This window comes from Pseudophryne corroboree, chromosome 8 (genome assembly GCF_028390025.1).
Source record: "Pseudophryne corroboree isolate aPseCor3 chromosome 8, aPseCor3.hap2, whole genome shotgun sequence".
Classification (NCBI taxonomy): domain Eukaryota; kingdom Metazoa; phylum Chordata; class Amphibia; order Anura; family Myobatrachidae; genus Pseudophryne; species Pseudophryne corroboree.
In genome coordinates, this window is record NC_086451.1 from 164,265,775 (window position 1) to 164,289,299 (window position 23,525).

Below are 23,525 nucleotides of genomic sequence, written 5' to 3' on the forward strand. Positions count from 1 at the left end.
TTGATGCATTCCATTTTGAAACATTGGGGCAGATCTATTAAGCCTGGTGAACTGATAAAGTGCAAGGTGATAAAGTACCAGCCAGTCAGCTCCTAACTGTCATTTTTCAAACCCAGCCTGTGACATGGCAATTAGGAGCTGATTGGCTGGTACTTTATCACCATGCAAATTATCATTCCACCAGGTTTAATAAATCGGCCGCTTATTCATTTATGTACTAGTAGTTAGAAGTAGAAGAACTCTAACAGAAACCACTAAGCTCATCTACAGCCACACCACACTGTATATGCCCAATATCACCTGATCTTAGGCCTGGTTTGTTCTTGGATGTGAGACCACCTGGGAATACCAGGTGCTGTAGGTAGTTTTATACTACCAACACCGTTCTCTTGATGCATTCTATTTTGAAACTTATTCATTGATGTAGAAGTTAGAAACAGCAAAAATCATCTACAGCCGCATCACACTGGATATGTCCAATCTCATCTTATGTTGGAAGCTAAGCAGTGTTGTGCCTGGTTAGTTTTTGGATTTCAGGTCCTGCCTTCTGGTTTGGCCACGGCACCTCGGAAATTCACCAAGGTCATGGCCGTGATGACGACCCTTCACCATCGGTGGACCAGGGAGGAATCTCTCCTCCCGATAAACATTCTGGAATTGCGGGCAGTGTTCAATTCATTGATACTGGCCCTGCCTCTAGTACAGAACAGGCCTGTTCAAGTACAATCGGACAACGCCACCACGGTAGTGTACACAAATCATCAAGTCGGCACTCGAAACTGCATGGCAAAGCTGGAAGTATAAAAAAATCCTCAGTTGGGTAGAACGTCATCTGCCAGCAATATCGGCAGTGTTCATTCCCGGAGTCCTCAACTGGGAAGCGGATTTCCTCAGTCGTCAGGACGTTCACGCTGGAGAGTGGAGAGGCTGCAGCAGAAATATCTGCACTGGTGTCAGTAGGTGACTGAGGCAGGGATGACTGGGAGATAGTGGGTGACTGAAGCATGTATGAGTGGGATATAGTGGGTGACTGAAGCCGGGGTGACTGGGAGATAGTGGGTGACTGATGCAGGGGTGACAGTGATAGTGGGTGACTTAGGCAGGGGTGACAGGGAGATAGTTGGTTACTGAGGGAGGGGTGATAGGAAGGGGTTGGGTAAGTATGGGAAGAAAGTGGGTGACAGGGATAATAAATGAATAAGGCAGGGATGATAGGGAGATAGTGGATGACTGTGGCAGGGGTGACAGGGACAGTAAGAGACTGAGGCAGGGGTCGCAGGTATAGTGGTTGACTGAGGCAGCGGTGACTGGGAGATAGTGGGTAACTGAGGCAGGGGTGACAGGGAAAGTGTGCGACTCAGGCAGGGGTGATAGGGAGATAGTGGGCAGCATATCTCTGCCTCACTGCAGCAGCACATTCCTGCTTCACTGACAGCAGCACATCCCTGCAACGTTGACAGCAACACATCCCTGCAACATTGACGGCAGCACATCCCTGCCTCATTGACGGCAGCACATCCCTGCCTCACTTATAGCAGCACATCCCTGCCTCGCTGACAGCAGCACATCACTGCCTCGCTGACAGCAGCACATCACTGCTTCACTGACAGCAGCACATCACTGCTTCACTGACAGCAGAACATCCCTGCCTCACTGGCAGCAGCACATCCCTGCTTTACTGACAGCTGTATATAGGGCCTAATTAAGACCTGATCCCTGCTGTGCATATTCACACAACAGGAGATCAGGTCTGAAGTGCGTGTGTGCTGGTGCCACAGTGCACCGGCACATGCCAGAGATGCGATCAGCATCTCTGCCCAGTGAGCGCCTCTGCCTGATTGACAGGTAGAGGCGGTCACTGGGCAGGAGGAGTCGGGCCAGCGGCGTTGTGCCGCCATTTTGGGGGCACAGTCAGGACAACGCAGACATGACCGGACCGTATGGGGGCGGGGCCGTGACGGCTGTGTGACCCGGACAGCAACAGGCCTTATTTACTAAAATCTAAGATAAATTTTATGGCATTTATGTGCAGTCTAGTTTGCACAGTTGATAGAGTGTTGATCTTGCACTATCAATGTAAGCCTCACATAGGTTTGATACACATGTAAGTTTGTTTTTATTTTACTACATTGTGGTTTGTGGCTCTATACCATGTAATGCATGTCTTTTAACAGTAGTCAAGTCTTCCAATGTGCTTGTTAGTGAAACCCAATACATAGCTTTATTTTATTTTGTTTCTTCAAATATTACATAGTAACATAGTAACATAGTATCTGAGGTTGAAAAAAGACAATTGTCCATCGAGTTCAACCTATTTGTGGTGTCCTATGCATGATGATTTTACTAAAATGTCTGACTGATGCTGCTGTCAGCCATTGCATTTTATCCCTATTTATAGTAATTATAATGCATGACTATGCACCATACCCCTGGATATCCTTATCCAATAGGAATTTATCTAACCCATTCTTAAAGGTGTTGACAGATTCCGCCATTACAACTCCCTCGGGCAGGGAATTCCAAACACGTATTGTCCTTACCGTGAAAAAGCCTTTACGCTGTATTGTGCGGAATCTCCTCTCCTCTAACCTGAGCGAGTGTCCACGAGTCCTCTGTGTTGATCTAACCAGAAACAGGTCCCACGCAAGCTCTGTGTATTGTCCCCTTATATATTTGTAGATGTTGATCATATCCCCTCTTAGTCTCCGCTTTTCCAATGTAAACATGCCTAGTCTTTCAAGCCTTTCCTTGTATGCCATCATCTCCATGCCCTTAATTAGTTTGGTCGCCCTCCTCTGTACCTTTTCAAGCTCCAGGATATCCTTTTTGTAGTACGGTGCCCAGAACTGTACACAGTATTCAAGGTGTGGCCTCACTAGTGATTTATATAACGGGAGTATAATACTCTCGTCCCTAGCATCAATACCCCGTTTTATGCATGCTAATATCTTATTAGCCTTCTTTGCTGCAGTCCTACTTTGGGTACTACTGCTTAGCTTGCTATCTATGAGGACACCTAAGTCCTTTTCCAGTACAGAATCCCCTAATTTTACCCCATTTAGTAGGTAGGCATATGTCTTATAACTTTTTTTTTCAATATATAAACATTTTTATTATAAGATTTTCAATGACACAAGTACATCCAAGTTGCAGATTATGGATTGTGAAGGACAAATCAACCATATAAACAATTTAAGCAATTTAAATTGCATGCAGGTAGTAGAATATCAAACTCCTTGGATGAAAGTTGGTCGTAATAAACTAGGATAGAAAATAATAAAGTAGAAAATAAGATTTTAAACCTACCGGTAAATCTTTTTCTCGTAGTCCGTAGAGGATGCTGGGGACTCCGTAAGGACCATGGGGATAGACGGGCTCCGCAGGAGACATGGGCACTTTAAGAAAGACTTTAGTTCTGGGTGTGCACTGGCTCCTCCCTCTATGCCCCTCTATGCCACAGTTAGAGAAACTGTGCCCAGAGGAGACTGACAGTATGAGGAAAGGATTTTGTTAATCCAGGGCAAGATTCATACCAGCCACACCAATCACACCGTATAACTTGTGATAAACTACCCAGTTATGAGTACGAAAAAACAACATACTGTAGCATCAGTGCAGGATTGATGCAACTCTAACATAACCCTTATTGAAGCAATAACTATATACAAGTATTGCAGAAGTAGTCCGCACTTGGGACGGTCACCCAGCATCCTCTACGGACTACGAGAAAAAGATTTACCGGTAGGTTTAAAATCTTATTTTCTCTAACATCCTAGAGGATGCTGGGGACTCCGTAAGGACCATGGGGATTATACCAAAGCTCCAAAACGGGCGGGAGAGTGCGGATGACTCTGCAGCACCGATTGAGCAAACATGAGTTCCTCCTCAGCCAGGGTATCAAACTTATAGTATTTTGAAAAGGTGTTTGAACCTGACCAAGTAGCAGCTCGACACAGCTGTAGTGCCGAGACCCCTCGGGCAGCCGCCCAAGAAGAGCCCACTTTCCTCGTGGAATGGGCCTAGACCGATTTCGGTAACTGCAATCCAGCCATAGAATGCGCTTGCTGAATCGTGTTACAAATCCAGCGAGCAATAGCCTGCTTTGAAGCAGGGGCACCAATCTTGTTGGTTGCATACAGGACAAACAGCGCTTCAGTTTTCCTGACTCTAGCCGTCCTGGCCACGTAAATTTTCAAAGCCCTGACCACATCAAGTAACTCGGAATCCTCCAAGTCACGCGTAGCCAAAGGCACCACAATAGGTTGGTTCATGTGAAAAGATGAGACCACTTTTGGTAGGAATTGAAAACGGGTCCGCAATTCCGCTCTATCCACATGGTACACCAAATATGGGCTTTTATGTGACAAAGCCGCTAATTCCGACACTCGCCTAGCCGAAGCCAAGGCTAATAACATGACCACCTTCCATGTGAGATATTTTAACTCCACCGTTTTAAGTGGTTCAAACCAGTGTGATTTTAGAAAACTTAACACCACGTTAAGGTCCCAAGGTGCCACCGGAGGCACAAAAGGAGGCTGAATATGCAGCACTCCTTTTACAAAAGTCTGAACTTCTGGAAGAGAAACCAATTCTTTTTGAAAGAAAATGGATAAGGCCGAAATCTGGACCTTAATAGAGCCTAATTTTAGGCCCAAATTCACTCCAGTTTGTAGGAAGTGAAGGAAACGGCCCAGATGGAATTCTTCCGTAGGAGCATTCCTGGCCTCACACCAAGAAACATAATTTCACCATATACGGTGTAATGTTTTGACGTTACATCCTTCCTAGCCTTTATCAGCGTAGGGATGACCTCAACCGGAATGCCTTTCACTGCTAGGATCCGGCATTCAACCGCCATGCCGTCAAACGCAGCCGCGGTAAGTCTTGGAACAGACAGGGCCCCTGATGCAACAGGTCCTGTCTTAGAGGAAGAGGCCACGGATCTTCTGTGAGCATTTCCTGCAGATCCGGATACCAGGTCCTCCGTGGCCAATCTGGAACAATGAGGATTGTTCTCACTCCTCTTTGTCTTATTATCCTTAACACCTTGGGTATGAGAGGAAGAGGAGGAAATACATAGACCGGCCGGAACACCCACGGTGTCACTAGGGTGTCTACAGCTACTGCCTGAGGGTCTCTTGACCTTGCGCAATACCTCTGTAGCTTTTTGTTGAGCCGGGACGCCATCATGTCTATCTGTGGCAGTTCCCACCGACTTGTAATCTGTGCAAAGACTTCCTGATGAAGTCCCCACTCTCCCGGATGTAGGTCGTGTCTGCTGAGGAAGTCTGCTTCCCAGTTGTCCACTCCCAGAATGAACACTGCTGACAGTGCGCTTGCGTGATTCTCCACCCAGCGAAGAATTCTGGTGGCTTGTGCCATCGCCACTCTGCTCCTTGTGCCGCCTTGGCGGTTTACATGAGCCACTGCGGTGACGTTGTCTGACTGGATCAGAACCGGTTGGTCGCGAAGTAAGGTCTCCGCTTGACGTAGGGCATTGTATATGGCCCCTAGTTTCAGGATGTTGATGTGAAGACAAGTCTCTTGACTTGACCAAAGACCTTGGATATTTCTTCCCTGTGTGACTGCTCCCCAACCTTGGAGGCTTGCCTCTGTGGTCACCAGGATCCAGTCCTGAATGCCGAATCTGCGTCACTCGAGAAGGTGAGCACTCTGCAGCCACCACAGGAGTGATACCCTGACCCTGGGGGACAGGGTGATCAACCAATGCATCTGCAAATGTGACCCAGACCACTTGTCCAGTAGGTCCCATTGGAAAGTCCTCGCATGGAACCTGCCGAATGGAATGGCTTCGTATGATGCCACCATCTTTCCCAGGACTCGAGTGCAGTGATGCACTGACACAAGTTTTGGTTTCAATAGGTTCCTGACAAGAGTCATGAGTTCCTGGGCCTTTCCTATCGGGAGATAAACTCTCTTCTGGTCTGTGTCCAGAATCATGCCCAAGAAAGACAGACGAGTCGTAGAAACCAACTGCGACTTTGGGATATTGAAAATCCAGCCGTGTTGCTGTAACACTTTCAGTGAAAGTGATACGCTGTTAAGCAACTGCTCTCTTGATCTCGCTTTTATGAGATCGCTCAAGTACGGGATAATTGTGACACCTTGCTTACGCAGGAGAACCATCATTTCCGCCATTACCTTGGTGAAAATTCTCTGGGCCGTGGAGAGACCAAACAGCAACGTCTGAAATTGGCAATGACAATCCTGTACCGCAAATCTGAGGTACGCCTGATGAGATGGATAAATGGGGACATGAAGGTATGCATCCTGTACACAAATGCGGACAACAGGTGTCAAGCCGTGTGTTGCCTTTGTCAAGCTGTAATAAGTAGGGGTAAGGACGTTAACCACCTCAGAACATCCTCCCTTATACGTCACCTGCAGCGCATTAATCATAAGTCAGTGACAAGTTCAAAAACTTTGGATGACAGCGGAAGCAGTCCACTGACCACTAAATCCCTTCCTCTTGTAACCAAGCTCCTGCAAACCACACCACCAACTCCCTCAGTGTCAATTTCCTCCTTAGACAGGAAAGCCAATAGTCCTGCAGGCCATGTCACTGGCAAGTCTGACGAGTCCTCTCCTGCCTGGGATTCCTCCGATGCATCCTTGAGTGTAACGCCTACTGCTGCTGGCGCTGCTGTTGTTGCTGCTGGGAGTCGATCGTCATCCCAGAGGGGAAGTCGGAAGACCACTTGTACTACTTCCAGTAGGCAATTGACTGTCCAACAGTCCTTTGCGAGGAAGATGAAATATCACAGCAGTCATCCTGCTGCAAAGCGGATAACTCAGGTCTTGTCAGCCTGGGTGGTGAGAAACGTGGTTCCGGTATCCATCGTTAATTCAGAGGCAACTAGAGACTTGATTGAGGTACTGTGTCCCCGGTACCAAATGCCATCTAGGTTCCATTTCTCTAGGCAGGCGATACCGAAAATGTACACAGACCTCAGAAAAAGAGTCACCAGTGTCCTAAAAAATGCAGTTGTACCCAAGGTCCACTAGTCCACATGTCCGTGGTTAAGTGGAGCAGGGCAGACTCAGGACTATATGACTGTGACAGCCCACTGGGTAGATGTATTGCCTCCCGCAGCAAGAACAGCAGCGGCGGCACCAGTAGCAGCATCTCGCAAATGCCAACTCGTTCCTAGGCAGACTACGCTTTGTATCACCGCTTTCCATAAGAGGCACACAGCTGACAACCTCTTACGGAAACTGAGGAACATCATCGCAGAATGGCTTACCCCAATTGGACTCTCCTGGGGATTTGTGACATCGGACAATGCCACCAATATTGTGCGTGCATTACATCTGGGCAAATTCCAGCACGTCCCATGTTTTGCACATACATTGAATTTGGTGGTGCAGAATTATTTAAAAAAACGACAGGGGCGTGCAAGAGATGCTGTCGGAGGCCCGAAGAATTGCGGGCCACTTTCTGCATTCAGCCACCGCGTGCCGAAGACTGGAGCACCACCAAACATTCCTGCACCTGCCCTGCCATCCTCTGACGCAAGAGGTGGTAACGAGGTGGAATTCAACCTCGTTGAATTCCATGCTTCAGAGGATGGAGGAGCAGCAAAAGGCCATTCAAGCCTATACATCTACCCACGATATAGACAAAGGAGGGGGAATGCACCTGACTCAAGCGCAGTGGAGAATGATTTCAACGTTGTGTAAGGTTCTGCAACCCTTTGAACTTGCCACACGTGAAGTCAGTTCAGACACTGCCAGGCTTTTGCAGAAGAAGCTGGAGACATTGAAGGTGGAGCTAAAACAGAGCGATTCCGCTAGGCATGTGGGACTTGTGGATGGAGCCCTTAATTCGCTTAACCAGGATTCAATCTGTTGAAATCAGAGCAATACATTTCGGCCACCGTGCTCGATCCTAGATTTAAAACCTACATTGTATCTCTCTTTCCGGCAGACACAAGTCTGCAGAGGTTCAAAGACCTGCTGGTGAGAAAATTGTCAAGTCAAGCGGAACGTGACCCGTCAACAGCTCCTCCTTCACATTCTCCCGCAACTGGGGGTGCAAGGAAAAGGCTAAGAATTCCGAGCCCACCCGCTGGCGGTGATGCAGGGCAGTTTGGAGTGAGTGCTGACATCTGGTCCGGACTGAAGGACCTGGCAACGATTACTGACATGTCGTCTACTGTCACTACATATGATTCTGTCACCTTTGAAAGAATGGTGGAGGATTATATGAGTGACCGCATCCAGGTAGGCACGTCAGACAGTCCGTATGTATACTGGCAGGAAAAAGAGGCAATTTGGAGGCCCTTGCACAAACTGGCTTTATTCTACCTAAGTTGCCCTCCCTCCAGTGTGTACTCCAAAAGAGTGTTTAGTGCAGCCGCTCACCTTGTCAGCAATCGGCGTACGAGGTTACTTCCAGAAAATGTGGAGAAGATGATGATCATCAAAATGAATTATAATCAATTCCTCCGTGGAGACATTTACCAGCAATTGCCTCCAGAAAGTACACAGGGATCTGAGATGGTGGATTCCAGTGGGGACGAATTAATAATATGTGAGGGGGGCGATGTACACAGTGAAAGGGGTGAGGAATCGGAGGATGATGAGGTGGACATCTTGCCTCTGTAGAGCCAGTTTGTGCAAGGAGAGATTGATTGCTTCTTTTTTGGTGGGGACCCAAACCAACCAGTCATTTCAGTCAGCCGTGTGGCAGACCCTGTTGCTGAAATGATGGGTTCGTCAATGTTTTTCTTTTCAATCTAAGCCCCTGCAGTTTTCTGTAAGAATCTGCTTCGCTATGATGATCAACAAGTCACAAGGGCAAACACTCAGGGCTGGAGGTGTAGATCTTAGGACCAGCTGCTACAAGCATGGCAAAGGTGTCACTATCATTGGTGACACCCAGAGAGGCAGCGAGGGAGATTGTAATGCAGTGCGCGCAGATAAGCAGCGCAATGGTAAAAAGGAGGCATGGTCTCATAGGTAGGGGTGTGGCCTGTTTTCCTGAATCTCCATTTTGTTGCTCCGGGTATCCCGGGGGTTGAGTGCTGCACCCGGGGACTAGTGTGTGAGTGGTGCTGGCTCCTGCACAGTGACAGAAACTGGGTGTTGCACGTAATGTTACAGTGAAACACCCATATTCTGTCACTGAAGAGGAGCCGGCACTTTGGTGTCACCCCCCTTGGCGGGTGACACTCGGGTGTGGGCCGCAACCCCGTTGTGATGCCACTGACCCATGGGAAGCTTTACGTGGCTTACCCATGTGTTAGTAGCCCCAAGCATCTTTTGTGTTAGTCCCTGAAGAAAAACTTCAAATATTTACAAATACATTTTGTAATCAATGGGCCTAATTCAGTAAGGATTGCAAATTCTGTAACTTACTTAGTTACTTTGGTTCGCATGCTGGGGCCACCCAGCATGCCGCCTCCCTTCTTGACCACGCTGAAATTGCAGTCTCAGTGCAGTTCAGCGTGATCATAAAAAATGGGTTAGCCTCCTGTTGGTGCAGACTGTATGTGTGCGCAGGAAGCCGCCACCATTTTTGTGATCGCAGCTGCTGCATGTGATGTCATGCAGCAGCTCTGACCACGCCTCCTGTTTCTCCGTTGCCGACCCCATTTTGTAGCCCTGCCCATGCACCGCTCCATCTCCGACTTGGAAATGGATTGTTGCTGCCCCTTCCCCCCAGCACCGATTGACAGTCAGAAGCGATCGCATTATCTGCGGGGTGCCGCAGAAAATGCAGGCGCATGCGTATGCTCTTAGCAATTTTTGCAGTTGGATTGCTTATTGCGATTGCAATCCAACCTGAATCAGGCTCTATTACCTATCACAATGCACTGCGGGTAGTACAAAATGGGGTTAATATAAGAGAAACCCCCCCCAGAGCTGTGCTCCTTAACTGTCCCTGGTGGCTAGTGGAGCGGCTGCCCAGTAATCAGTGTCCACGCCAGTGCGCACATGGCCCACCCCCTACAGCCACGCTGGATCACGGTATAGTGTGGGCACAGAAGTCCCTTACCTCCCTTTCATCAGCGGCCTCGTGATCCCGGAGGGCGGTGTGTGTGTGACTGACCTTAGGAAGAAACCGGAGCCTCCGCTGCAGTGACCCAGCAACCAGGGCACGGGAGTATACTGCGCCGCTGGGAGTGATGGAGCTGCAGTAAAGATGTCTATTAGACCTAACCTGCTGCAGCCCTTGTAGATTCTTATAAAAAAAGTTCTTCTTTTCTTGTCAAAATTAATAGCTAAGAATAGGCTGCCTGAGGCAGCCCCCTGTTAAGTGGCCTACTACTGAAGGCACCAACTACAAACTGAGCTCCCTGTTCATGGAAGCGAGGTTATAGAGCAGGGGACGCTGAGCATCTTGGGAACAGTCAAAAGCTTTGAGCCTGTTGGTGCCTCAGATCAAGATCCTACTCTACACCCCAATGTGAATCCTTGTGGAGTCCAGTGTACCCCACAGAAGAAATGAATGTGTCACACCCATTGGCAGCAACATTAGAATAGCTGCTGATGGGCACAATTGAGAAAGGAAGGGGGGAAAACATTTGAATCCAGCACATATATGTAATTTGAATATGTAATTTGTACCTTCCTACTTTAAAATGTAATGGATGAACCTCACCCTGTGAGAACTATCTTCATGATCAAGAGATCTCATACGCAAGAAAAGCATGTGTTGGGATAGGGCTGTGGAGGGCGGCTGCTCGAGCACACCCCCGTCAAGTTAAGGAGATTCAACTGAGGAAGCACAAGGGAACTCTTGTCTGGGGACAACAACTGCAGGGAGACCACATCTTTTCAGATGAAAATGAGAGGGCGGAAGGCTGCCTAATACTGAAGCACCCTCAAACATCAAACCATATGCAACAACTAGTACAAGCATTCCTGGGGAAAGGTCTGCAGCAGACGGATTTGCATACGGTGATGTCATCCAAGCAGTGGGCCAAAGTTGGCTGGAACCCTCATCTGCATATGAAAAGAGAAAAGGGGCACTTGGATGACCCCTAGTTCGCATTGAACACCCCCCACCCTCCTTTGGTGTGGGGCTCATGTTGGCCATGCCCCAGCCCCTGAAGCATTCAAGCTGATTTCTTGCAGCAGCTGGGCACTGTAACAGCTCCAGAGCTGCTCTGTAATGCAAATAAAAGGGTGTGGGCCCTGCAACACCACCTGTAGTTCGCATTGTGCGTTGGAAGGCACAAAGTAAGCAGACGGGAGAAGTCAGGATAGTGCGCAAGGGCATAGAAGGGAGGGGCTCAAGAAAAGAGAAGTGGAAACAGACAGCAAGCTAGGCGGGAGAGAGACCTGAGACAATGAGATCTAAATTATACCAGAGCCAACCAGGGGAAAGCACAAATGCAGTCCCCCCCCCCTACCACAAATTATGCAGTCGAGATTCCCACATTTGGGGAAATCACAGAGGTCAGCATACCCAGAATGCAATGAATGAACCTCACCCTGGGAAAACAATCTTCATGACCATGGTATCACCTAAGCAAAATAAGTATGATTTGAGATAGGGCTGGGGAGGGCCGCTGCTCAGGCACACCTCCGTCAAGTAAAGGAGATTCAACTGAGGCAGCACAAGGGAACTCTCATCTGGGGACAACAACTGCAGGGAGAACACATTTTCAGACGAATGTGTGAGGGCAGAAGGCTGCCTAATACTGAAGCACCCCCCAAACAACAAACCAAATGCAACAACTAGTGCAAGCATTCCTGGGGGAAGGCCTGCAGCAGATGGATTCGCATATGGTGATGTCATCCAAGCAATGGGTATAGTTGGCTGCAACCCTCGTCTGCATATGAAAAGAGAAAATGGTCACGCAGGGCATGGCGGCCTTTGTGGGGTTGCGCTTGGATGACCCCTAGATCGCTTTATACACCCCCATCAGTGTGGGGCTCATGTTGGCCATGCCCCAGCCCCTGAAGCATTCAAGCTGATTTCTTGCAGCAGCTGGACCCAGTAACAGCTCCAGAGTTGCTCTACAAGACAAGTAAAAGGGTGTGAGCCATGCAGCACCACCTGTAGTTTGCATACACACATATATAGGACAGCATCTCTTATATGCCCCAGGGGCAATAAAATAGTATCCTTATCTAGAGTATCCGTCCATGCCGCTACAGCACTACACATACACACCCAGGCTGACGCAATTGCCGGTCTGAGTAAGGTACCTGAATGTGTATAAATGGACTTCAGGGTAATCTCCTGTTTGCGGTCAGCAGACTCTTTGAGGGTAGCCGTATCCTGGGACGGGAGGGCTAACTTCTTGGATAAGCGTGTTAATGCTTTGTCCACCCAAGGGGAGGATTCCCATCGTAACCTATCCGTTGATGGGAAAGGATACGCCATAAGAATCCTTTTGGAAATCTGCAGGAGATTCCCAAGCTTTTTCACATAACTCGTTCAGCTCGTGTGAGGGGAAAAGGTTACCTCAGGCTTCTTTCCCTTGTACATATGTACCCTCTTGTCAGGGATAGGGGGCTCCTCTGTGATGTGCAAAACATCTTTTATTGCCATAATCATATATCAAATGTATTTTGCCAATTTTGGCTGTAACTTTGCATCATCGTAATCGACACTGGAGTCAGAATCCGTGTCGGTATCTGTGTCAACAATCTGGATAGTGGGCACTTATGAGACCCTGACAGTCCCTGCGACATAGGATCAGGCATGGGTTGAGACCCTGACTGTCCCAAAGCTTCAGCCTTGTCTAATCTTTTGTGCAATGAGTTTACACTAGCATTTAAAACATTCCACATATCCATCCAATCAGGTGTCGGCGGAGACACCACATTCATTTGCTCCCGCTCCTCTCTAATATAGCCTTCTTCCTCAGACATGTCGACACACGCGTACCGACACACCACACACACAGGGAATGCTTTTACTGAAGACATTTCCCCCACAAGGCCCTTTGGCAGAGCTGGCCCTAACCAATATGATGCCCTAGGCAAGATTTTGCCTGGTGCCCCCTAGCACCACCGCTGGTTCCGCCTCTGACCTTGCACCTCTTTCCCAGCACCATCAACCCTCACCCATAACAGTACTTATTTTGGTGTTTGTACCCCCTATATTTTAAACAGGAACAGTTCGCACATTTGGCGCACAGTCCAAAAAGGGGTGTGTTTTTGCTGGCAATGGGCATGTCCTCACAATAGTACCCCCAATTAAAATTCCGCCACACAGTACTGCAATTTTATTCACATTTGATCACGCGATAGTGTCCATAATTCACATTACATCCCACAGTAGTATTACTTTACCTTATAAACGTTACTTCTCACAGTAGTGCTCCTTATTCACATTACATCACACTGAATTGCTCCTTATTTACATTACACCACACCCTATTGCTCTTTATTCACATTAGACGACACAGTAAATGCCCTTTCTATACGCAACGCTACATATTAGAGCACCTTATACACATAATGCCACACATTAGTAATGCATTTATACACATAATTCCACACAGTAATGCCCCTTACACATATGAGACACATCACTAATGTCCTTATAAACATAATGCGTCTTACACATTATGACAACCTTTATTAATGCCCTTTTACACATAATGGCCCTCATTCCGAGTTGTTAGCTCGCAAGCTGCTTTTAGCAGCATTGCACACGTTAAGCCGCCGCCTACTGGGAGTGAATCTTAGCTTATCAAAATTGCGAACGAAAGATTAGCAGAATTGCGAATAGACACTTCTTAGCAGTTTCTGAGTAGCTCCAGACTTACTCGACAACTGTGATCAGTTCAGTCAGTTTCGTTCCTGGTTTGACATCACAAACACACCCAGCGTTCGCCCAGACACTCCCCCGTTTCTTCAGACACTCCCGCGTTTTACCCAGAAACGGCAGCGTTTTTTCACACACACCCATAAAACGGCCAGTTTCCGCCCAGAAACACCCACTTCCTGTCAATCACACTACGATCAGCAGAACAAAGAAAAAACCTCGTAATGCCGTGAGTAAAATACCTAACTGCATAGCAAATTTACTTTGCGCAGTCGCAGAGCGAACATTGCGCATGCGCAATTAGCGGAAAATCGCTGCGATGCGAAGAAAATTACCGAGCGAACAACTCGGAATGACCACCCTTGCGCATGCGCAATTAGCGGAAAATCGCTGCGATGCGAAGAAAATTACCGAGCGAACAACTCGAAATGACCACCAATGTCCCTTACACATATGCCGCACATTATTAATGCCCTTATACACATAATGACACACATAGTGCCCCTTACCCATATGTTGCACATTATTAATGCATTTTTACATGACACACATAATGCTCCTTACTCATATTCCGAACACTACTGCACAATCAACCCACTCACATGCACACAGCACTCACACTGCCACTAACACTGTGACCTCTGCCTCTGCTTGGATACAGATGTGTCCTCATAAATCTTGCCTCAATGCTAACGTTGGGGCACCTTTTTTTTATTAAAATGCATCTTATTTGCATTGCTATGTTGTTAGGATGCACACGCAGCTTCTGCCGATTAAAATGATATGCAGCACGCCTATATACTGTGTGAGACTGTGGCTGTATCTGCATATGAAATGCTACACACAGAATATAGGCATGCCGCATATCATTTTAATCAGCAGAAGTTGCTGATGCCCCTAGGCATATCAAATGCCCTAGGCAATTGCCTAGTTTGCCTATGCCTATGGCCGGCTCTGCCCTTTGGAGAGACAGAGAGAGAGTATGCCAGCACATACCCCAGCGCTATATAACCCAGGAATAGCACAGTAACTTAATGTTTGCACAGTAGCGCTGCTGTAAGTAATTTGCGCCAAATTATGTGCCCCCCCCTCTCTTTTCAACCCTCTTGTCTACCGTGGTATTAGCAGGGGAGAGTCCGGGGAGCTTCCTCTCAGCGGTGCTGTGGAGAAAAAATGGCGTTGGTGAGTGCTGAGGGAGAAGCCCCGACCCCTCGGCGGCGGGCTTCTGTCCTGCTTAAACTGTACAATTGGCGGGGGCTCATACATATATACAGTGCCCAGCTGTATATATGTTATATTTCTGCCAAAAAGAGGTTTATATTGCAGCCCAGGGCGCCCCCCCTGCGCCCTGCACCCTTACAGTGACCGGAGTATGTGAGGTGTATGGGAGCAATGGCGCACAGCTGCAGTGCTGTGCGTTACCTCAATGAAGATCATGAAGTCCTCTGCCGCCTCTGAAGTCTTCTTTTCTTCTCATACTCACCCGGCTTCTATCTTCCGGCTCTGCGAGGGGGACGGCGGCGCGGCTCTGGGACGGACGGCGAGGGTGAGATCCTGCGTACCAATCCCTTTGGAGCTAATCCCTTTGGAGCTAATGGTGTCCAGTAGCTTAAGAAGCAGGACCTTGCAACTCGGAGAGTAGGGCTGCTTCTCTCCCCTCAGTCCCTCGATGCAGGGAGTCTGTTGCCAGCAGTGCTCCCTGAAAATTAAAAACCTAACAAAATACTTTCTGTCAGAAAGCTCAGGAGAGCTCCTGAAAAGCACCCAGTCTCCACTGGGCACAGTATCAAACTGAGGTATGGAGGAGGGGCATAGAGGGAGGAGCCAGTGCACACCCAGAACTAAAGTCTTTCTTAAAGTGCCCATGTCTCCTGCGGAGCCGTCTATCCCCATGGTCCTTACGGAGTCCCCAGCATCCTCTAGGACGTTAGAGAAAATAGGATTTTAATACCTACAGGTAAATCCTTTTCTCTTATTCCGTAGAGGATGCTGGGCACCCGTCCCAGTGCGTACTGTGTCTGCAGTTATTAAATGGCCCTTAACTCCAGAACATTTATGTGGAGACAACTTTCCCGACTTGACCATCTTCCTTGGACGTTTTCCCCCTGTGTGACTGCTCCCCAGCCTCGGAGGGTTGCATCCATGGTCCCTAGGATCCAGTCCTGGATCCCGAACCTTCGCCCCTCTAGGAGGTGAGAACTGTGCAGCCACCAATGGAGTGAGATTCTGGTCTTGGAAGACAGGATTATCCTCCGGTGCGTGTGTAGGTGGGATCCGGACCACTTGTCCAACAGGTCCCACTGGAACACTCTGGCATGGAACCAGCCAAACTGAATGGGCTCGTAGGCCGCAACCATCTTACCCAGCAACCAAATGCATTGATGGATTAACACTCTTGCTGGTTTCAGAATTTGTTTGACCAGACTCTGGATCTCCAGAGCCTTTCCACTGGAAGAAAACCTCTTCTGTGTCCAGTATCACTCCCAAAAACAACAACCGCGTCATTGGGACCAACTGCGATTTTGGCAAGTTTAGGAGCCAACTATGTTGTTGAAGAACTGTCAGGGAGAGTGCAATGTTTTGCACTAACTGGTCCCTGGATTTCGCCTTTATCAAAAGATCATCCAAGTACGGGATAATTGTTACTCCTTGCTTGCGATCACCCTGGTGAAAATCCTCAGAGCCGTGGACAGACCAAACGGCAATGTCTGAAATTGGTAATGGCAATACTGAATTGCAAACCTCAGGTAGCTTGATGCAGAGGCTAAATGGGAACATGTAAGTAGGCATCCTTTATGTCTACCAAAACCATGAAATCTCCTTCCTCCGGACTGGAGATCACTGCACTGAGAGATTCCATCTTGAAATTTAATTTCCTTACGTAGAAATTGAGGGATTTCAGATTTCAGATTGGTCTGACTGAGCTGTCCGGCTTAGGGACCACGAAGAGGCTTGAATAAAAACCTTCTCCCTGCTGACTAAAGCCGATTTGAACAATCGGTGAGGGGGAACGTCTTGAAACCCCAGTTTGTACCCTTGGGACACTATTTGTAAAACACACGAGTCCATGTCCGAATGAATCCAGAACTGACTGAAGAGTTTTAGACGTGCCCCCACTGGTGCGGGCTCCTGCAAGAGAGCCCCAGCGTCATGCGGTGGATTTGGCAGAAGCAGAGGATGATCTCTGCTCCTGCGATCTTGAAGAGGATGCAGACCTCTTCCCTCTTCTCCTTCCTCTACCTGCAAAGAAAGGGGAATCTTAACTTCTTGCATATCTATTGGGCCGAAATGACTGCATCAGATAATGATGCGTCTTCATCCGTTGGGAGGGAACATAGGGCAAGAAGGTTGACTTACCTGCGGGAGCTGCCGAGATCAAATTAACTAGGCAGTCACCAAACAACGCTTCACCTTCATAGGGAAGGGACTCCCTTTCTTCTTGGAGTCAGCATCAGCATTCTCTTGGTGAATCCACAATGCCCTCCTATCCGAGACTGCCATGAAATTGGCCCGTGAACTCAAGAGTCCTATATCCCTTGCAGTCTCACGTAAGTATGCTGCAGTGTCCTTGATATGATACAACGTAAGGAGTATCCCATCTCTCCAAGGTATCTATATCGGATGACAAGGTATTCGACCAATTCTTGAATACTACTACTCACCCATGCACATGTAATGGCAGGTCTAAGTAATGTACCCTTGGTTACATAACTAGAAATAATGTAGCTTCCTGCATACGATCCGCTGGATTTGTGACAGGGCCCCGTGCAGAACAGGGGGTGACTCCCACTTTATTCTGTCCGCGGCGGGAAATGAATAAACAACCAGAATCCTTTTGGGGATTTGAAACCATCTTGTCGAGCTGGCCCAGACTTTCTCAAACAGAGATGGAGGAACGTTACATCAGCTTTCATTATATATCTATATATACATACATATAGACCCCTTTCTCAGGAACAGCAGGGTCTTCAGTGATTTTAATATGTCCTTAATATCCACAATCATGTACTGAATGCTCCTTGCCAATATTGGATCTAATCAGGAAACATTATGGTCGACATAGGAATCAGTATCCGTGTCAGTATCAGTGTGTAGTAACTGGGCAAAATAACATTTTTGCGACCCCGCGGGGCCTGAGGGAAAAGAAACATAGCCAAGAACATCACATCTATTCTCTACGTCTGTGTCTGGGACACAGATTTATCCAACCTTACTCTGATATTACTGAAACTTTTACCCAGTCAGTTATTGGTGGTGCCAACAGGGCCACCATCATATGTCTGCATTCCTAATATAGTTTCCTCTTGGGAAAAACATTCAGCCATCGACATGTTGACACACATGTACCAAGTACCCACAGACACATCGGCTTATGGGGGACAGACCGTCAGTAAATCTGTCAGAGGGACACAGAGGATTTTTCAGCTCACAATCCAGCGCCAAAAGTACACAGTCTGGGAAATAATAAACTCTATAGTGATAGACTTGTAATGCTCTAAAGATGTTCTGGTGAGGTGAGGAAGAAGCCCCGCTACTGTAATGGCGCGTATCTGTCCTGCTCAGAAATAATTAATTACGCTAGCGGGGTAAGGACAGTGCCCAGGCACTAATGTCCACTTTTTCCAGCCTTTTGTGAGGAATTTATGCTGCCCAGGGTGCCCCCCCCCCCTGTGCCCTGCACCCTGCAGTGCCTGTGTTTGTGTGGGAGCATGGCGCGCAGCGTTCCGCTCGCTGCTCGGTACCTCAGAATGCCATCACTGGAGATGAAGTCTTCTGTTCTTCTGCTACTCACCTGTCTTCTGGCTCTGTAAGGGGGTGACGGCAGGCTGCGGGAGTGTGCATCTAGGCGTACCCAGCGATCAGCACCCTCAGGAGCTAATGGTGTCCTGTCAGCCTGAAGCAGAGCTATTGAACTCACTAGAAGTTGGTCATACTTCTCTCCCCTAAGTCCCACGAAGCAGGGAGACTGTTGCCAGCAGCCTCCCTGAGAATAAAAAAAACTAACAAGTCTTTTCAGAGAAACTCAGTAGAGCTCCCCTGTAGTGCATCCAGTATCACTGCGCACAATACTAAAACTGGAGTCTGGAGGAGGGGCATAGAGGGAGGAGACAGTTCACACCCTTTGAAAGTCTTAAAGTGCCCATGTCTCCTGCGGATCCAGTCTATACCCCAAGGTTCTTAATGTGACCCCAGCATCATCTAGGACGTATGAGAAAACAAATAACGCACACATGAGGAGGAGAGAACTAAGGAAGCTATAAGGAGAAGAGGGGAGGGGGGGTTGAAAGGTAAGGTAGTAAAGGCATATTGGATAAACTACAACCTTATACATATTCATTAATGTACCAGTAGTTAGAAGTAGAAGAGCTCTAACAGAAACCACAAAGCTTATCTAAAGCCACACCACACTGGATATGCCCAATCTCATTTGATTTTTGAAGCAAAGCAGTATTGGACTTTGTTAATACATGGATGGGAGACTGCTTGGTAGTATCAGATTCTTTAGGTGTTTTTAAACTACCAACACCATTTTCTTGGTACATTTAATTTTTACATGTATTCTTTTATGTACCAGAAGTTAGAAGTAGAAGAGCTGTAATAAAAACCACCAGCTCATCTACAGCCACAGCACACTGGATTTGCCCAATCTCTCCTGATCATGGAAGCTGAGCAGTGTTGGTCCTGGTTTTAGTACTTGGATGGGAGACCACCAGGAAATACCAGGAGCTGTGTGTATTTTTACAATACTAACACCGTTCTCTTGATGCATTCCATTTTGAAACATTGGGGCAGATCTATTAAGCCTGGTGAACTGATAAAGTGCAAGGTGATAAAGTACCAGCCAGTCAGCTCCTAACTGTCATTTTTCAAACCCAGCCTGTGACATGGCAATTAGGAGCTGATTGGCTGGTACTTTATCACCATGCAAATTATCATTTCACCAGGTTTAATAAATCGTCCGCTTACTCATTTATGTACGAGTAGTTAGAAGTAGAAGAACTCTAACAGAAACCACTAAGCTCATCTACAGCCACACCACACTGTATATGCCCAATATCACCTGATTTTAGGCCTGGTATGTTCTTGGATGTGAGACCACCTGGGAATACCAGGTGCTGTAGGTAGTTTTATACTACCAACACCGTTCTCTTGATGCATTCTATTTTGAAACTTATTCATTGATGTACCAGTAGTTAGAAGTAGAAGTTAGAAACAGCAAAAATCATCTACAGCCGCATCACACTGGATATGTCCAATCTCATCTGATGTTGGAAGCTAAGCAGTGTTGTGCCTGGTTAGTTTTTGGATTTCAGGTCCTGCCTTCTGGTTTGGCCACGGCACCTCGGAAATTCACCAAGGTCATGGCCGTGATGACGACCCTTCACCATCGGTGGACCAGGGAGGAATCTCTCCTCCCGATAAACATTCTGGAATTGCAGGCAGTGTTCAATTCATTGACACTGGCCCTGCCTCTAGTACAGAACAGGCCTGTTCAAGTACAATCGGACAACGCCACCACGGTAGTGTACACAAATCATCAAGGCGGCACTCGAAATTGCATAGCAAAGCTGGAAGTATCAAAAATCCTCAGTTGGGTAGAACGTCATCTGCCAGCAATATCGGCAGTGTTCATTCCCGGAGTCCTCAACTGGGAAGCGGATTTCCTCAGTCGTCAGGACGTTCACGCTGGAGAGTGGAGAGTCCGCAGCAGAAATGTCTGCACTGGTGTCAGTAGGTGACTGAGGCAGGGATGACTGGGAGATAGTGGGTGACTGAAGCATGTATGAGTGGGAGATAGTGGGTGACTGAGGCCGGGGTGACAGAGATAGTGGGTGACTAAAGCAGGGGTGACTGGTATAGTGGGTGACTGAGGCAGGGGTCGCAGGTATAGTGGTTAACTGAGGCAGCGGCGACTGGGAGATAGCGGGTAACTGGGGCAGGGGTGACAGGGAAAGTGTGTGACTCAGGCAGGGGTGATAGGGAGATAGTGGGCAGCAGATCACTGCCTTGCTGACAGCAGCACATCCCTGCTTCACTGACAGCAGCACATCCCTGCCTCACTTATAGCAGCACATCCCTGCCTTACTGACAGCAGCAGATCACTGCCTCACTGACAGCAGCAGATCACTGCTTCACTGACAGCAGCACATCCCTGCCTCACTGGCAGCAGCAGATCCCTGCCTCACTGGCAGCAGCAGATCCCTGCCTCACTGGCAGCAGCAGATCCCTGCCTTACTGACAGCTGTATATAGGGCCTAATTCAGACCTGATCTCTGCTGTGCATATTCACACAACAGGAGATCAGGTCTGAAGTGTGTGTGTGTGCTGGTGCCGCAGTGCACCGGCACATGCCAGAGATGCGATCAGCATCTCTGCCCAGTGAGCGCCTCTGCCAACACATACTTATCTTGCATATGAGATCTCTTGATCATAAAGATAGTTCTCACAGGGTGAGGTTCATCCATTACATTTTAAAGTAGGAAGGTACAAATTACATATTCAAATTACATATATGTGCTGGATTCAAATGTTTTCCCCCCTTCCTTTCTCAATTGTGCCCATCAGCAGCTATTCTAATGTTGCTGCCAATGGGTGTGACACATTCATTTCTTCTGTGGGGTACACTGGACTCCACAAGGATTCACATTGGGGTGTAGAGTAGGATCTTGATCTGAGGCACCAACAGGCTAAAAGTTTTTGACTGTTCCCAAGATGCTCAGCGCCCCCTGCTCTATAACCTCGCTTCCATGAACAGGGAGCTCAGTTTGTAGTTGGTGCCTTCAGTAGCAGGCCACTTAACAGGGGGCTGCCTCAGGCAGCCTATTCTTAGCTATTAATTTTGACAAGAAAAGAAGAACTTTTTTTATAAGAATCTACAAGGGCTGCAGCAGGCAAGGTCTAATAGACATCTTTACTGCAGCTCCATCACTCCCAGCGGCGCAGTATACTCCCGTGCCCTGGTTGCTGGGTCACTGCAGCGGAGGCTCCGGTTTCTTCCTAAGGTCAGTCACACACACACCGCCCTCCGGGATCACGAGGCCGCTGATGAAAGGGAGGTAAGGGGCTTCTGTGCCCACACTATACCGAGATCCAGCGTGGCTGTAGGGGGCGGGCCGTGTGCGCACTGGCGTGGACACTGATTACTGGGCAGCTGCTCCACTAGCCACCAGGGACAGTTAAGGAGCACAGCTCTGGGGGTTTTTCTCCTATATTAACCCCATTTTGTACTACCTGCAGTGCATTGTGATAGGTAATAGAGCCTGATTCATGTTGGATTGTAATCGCAAAGAGCTGCGCATTGGAAAATTCAGGGCTATGCCGTGTAGATGATGGCCTAACAGGAGGCTTTAAAATTTTCTTTCTAGTGTCCTTCGTTTGGAATTTTAAAGCCTCCTGTTAGGCCATCATCTACACGGCATAGCCCTGAATTTTCCAATGCGCAGCTCTTTGCAAAAGAGAGATATTGGCAAGGAAAAGCTGTCTTGTACCTTTGCATTTTTCTCCCAAACGAAGGACACTAGAAAGAAAATTTTAAAGCCTCCTGTTAGGCCATCATCTACACGGCATAGCCCTGAATTTTCCAATGCGCAGCTCTTTGCAAAAGAGAGATATTGGCAAGGAAAAGCTGTCTTGTACCATTGGATTTTTCTCCCAAACGAAGGACACTAGAATGAAAATGTTAAAGCCTCCTGTTAGTGCTTCATCTACACGGTATAGCCCTGAATTTTCCAATGCGTAGCTCTTTGCAAAAGAGAGATATTGGCAAGGAAAAGCTGTCTTGTACCTTTGCATTTTTCTCCCAAGCAAATGTAGTTTGTTTTTGTCAATTACCATTTTAATAATAGGGTAAAAAAAATTAAGTAGATTTTTGAAAGAAAACAATACTGTCAATATACTATTAAAACAAATTAAAATGGTAAAAGTTATTGTACTTTAAGAAAACATAAAAGAGCTAACATATCAATCCCAGTTTTGGATTACTTTAATTAACAAAAAAAATGCATATAGCAGAGGATAGTTTCAATCTGCCTACCTCTGGGTAATGGGCCCAGCATGCTACCATTGCAGTACTCTGCTGCAAATGTAAGTGCAAGAGATCCTAAAGCACTCACTCATCATGGGAAAGTACCAATGTGTTTCTTCGTTGGTTGATGGAAGAAACATCTTAAAAAAACTCTCCAGATTATTGACTTTTTAAAGTTTTTCTAGGAAAAGTTTTAGATGTATGCTTATTAGCCTTTGTCAGTATATACTTTTCGCGAAGTGTCTCTGTGGCGCAATCGGTTAGTGTGTCCGGCTACGAACCAAAAGGTTGGTGGTTCAATCCCACCCAGGGATGTAATTGACCATGTTATCAGATTTTGGTGATCTTTAAGTAGACAAGTCAAAATTTCAAACCCCCTGTTATGGTGTAGGGTACCTGGCCTTTTCTGATGTAATCAGAGTTAGATTTGATTCAGTGATTTAATAAAAACAGCTAGGAAGCACAATTTAGCAGTGGGTTGCAGAGAAAAAGAAATATGCTGGCAAAAAAAATCCAATTGAGTGATTAAACAGCTCTTCATTTTCTGGCTTTATTTTTATGCTAACAAATTTGTTCTCTGAAAAGTGTCCACAAAGCCAAGTCTCTGATTAACACCTTTGTAGGGATGGTTTTTCACCTATTACTAAATTAAACTTGCTTCATTGGAAAGGCAGCAAGATGCATCCTCATTTCAATGTCTACTGAAATAATACAGGTTGACACCAGGAAACATTAACGCCACTGCAT

At 47.3% G+C, this 23,525-nt stretch overlaps 1 non-coding gene across 1 annotated transcript; it reads right to left on the reverse strand.

Annotated features, from left to right (window-relative positions):
* Positions 1 to 11,346: 11,346 nt before the first annotated feature.
* Positions 11,347 to 11,513, reverse strand: LOC134951170 (U1 spliceosomal RNA). Its single transcript, XR_010183960.1, has one exon. It is a non-coding gene; the product is annotated as a U1 spliceosomal RNA (small nuclear RNA).
* Between the last annotated feature and the right edge of the window lie 12,012 nt (positions 11,514 to 23,525).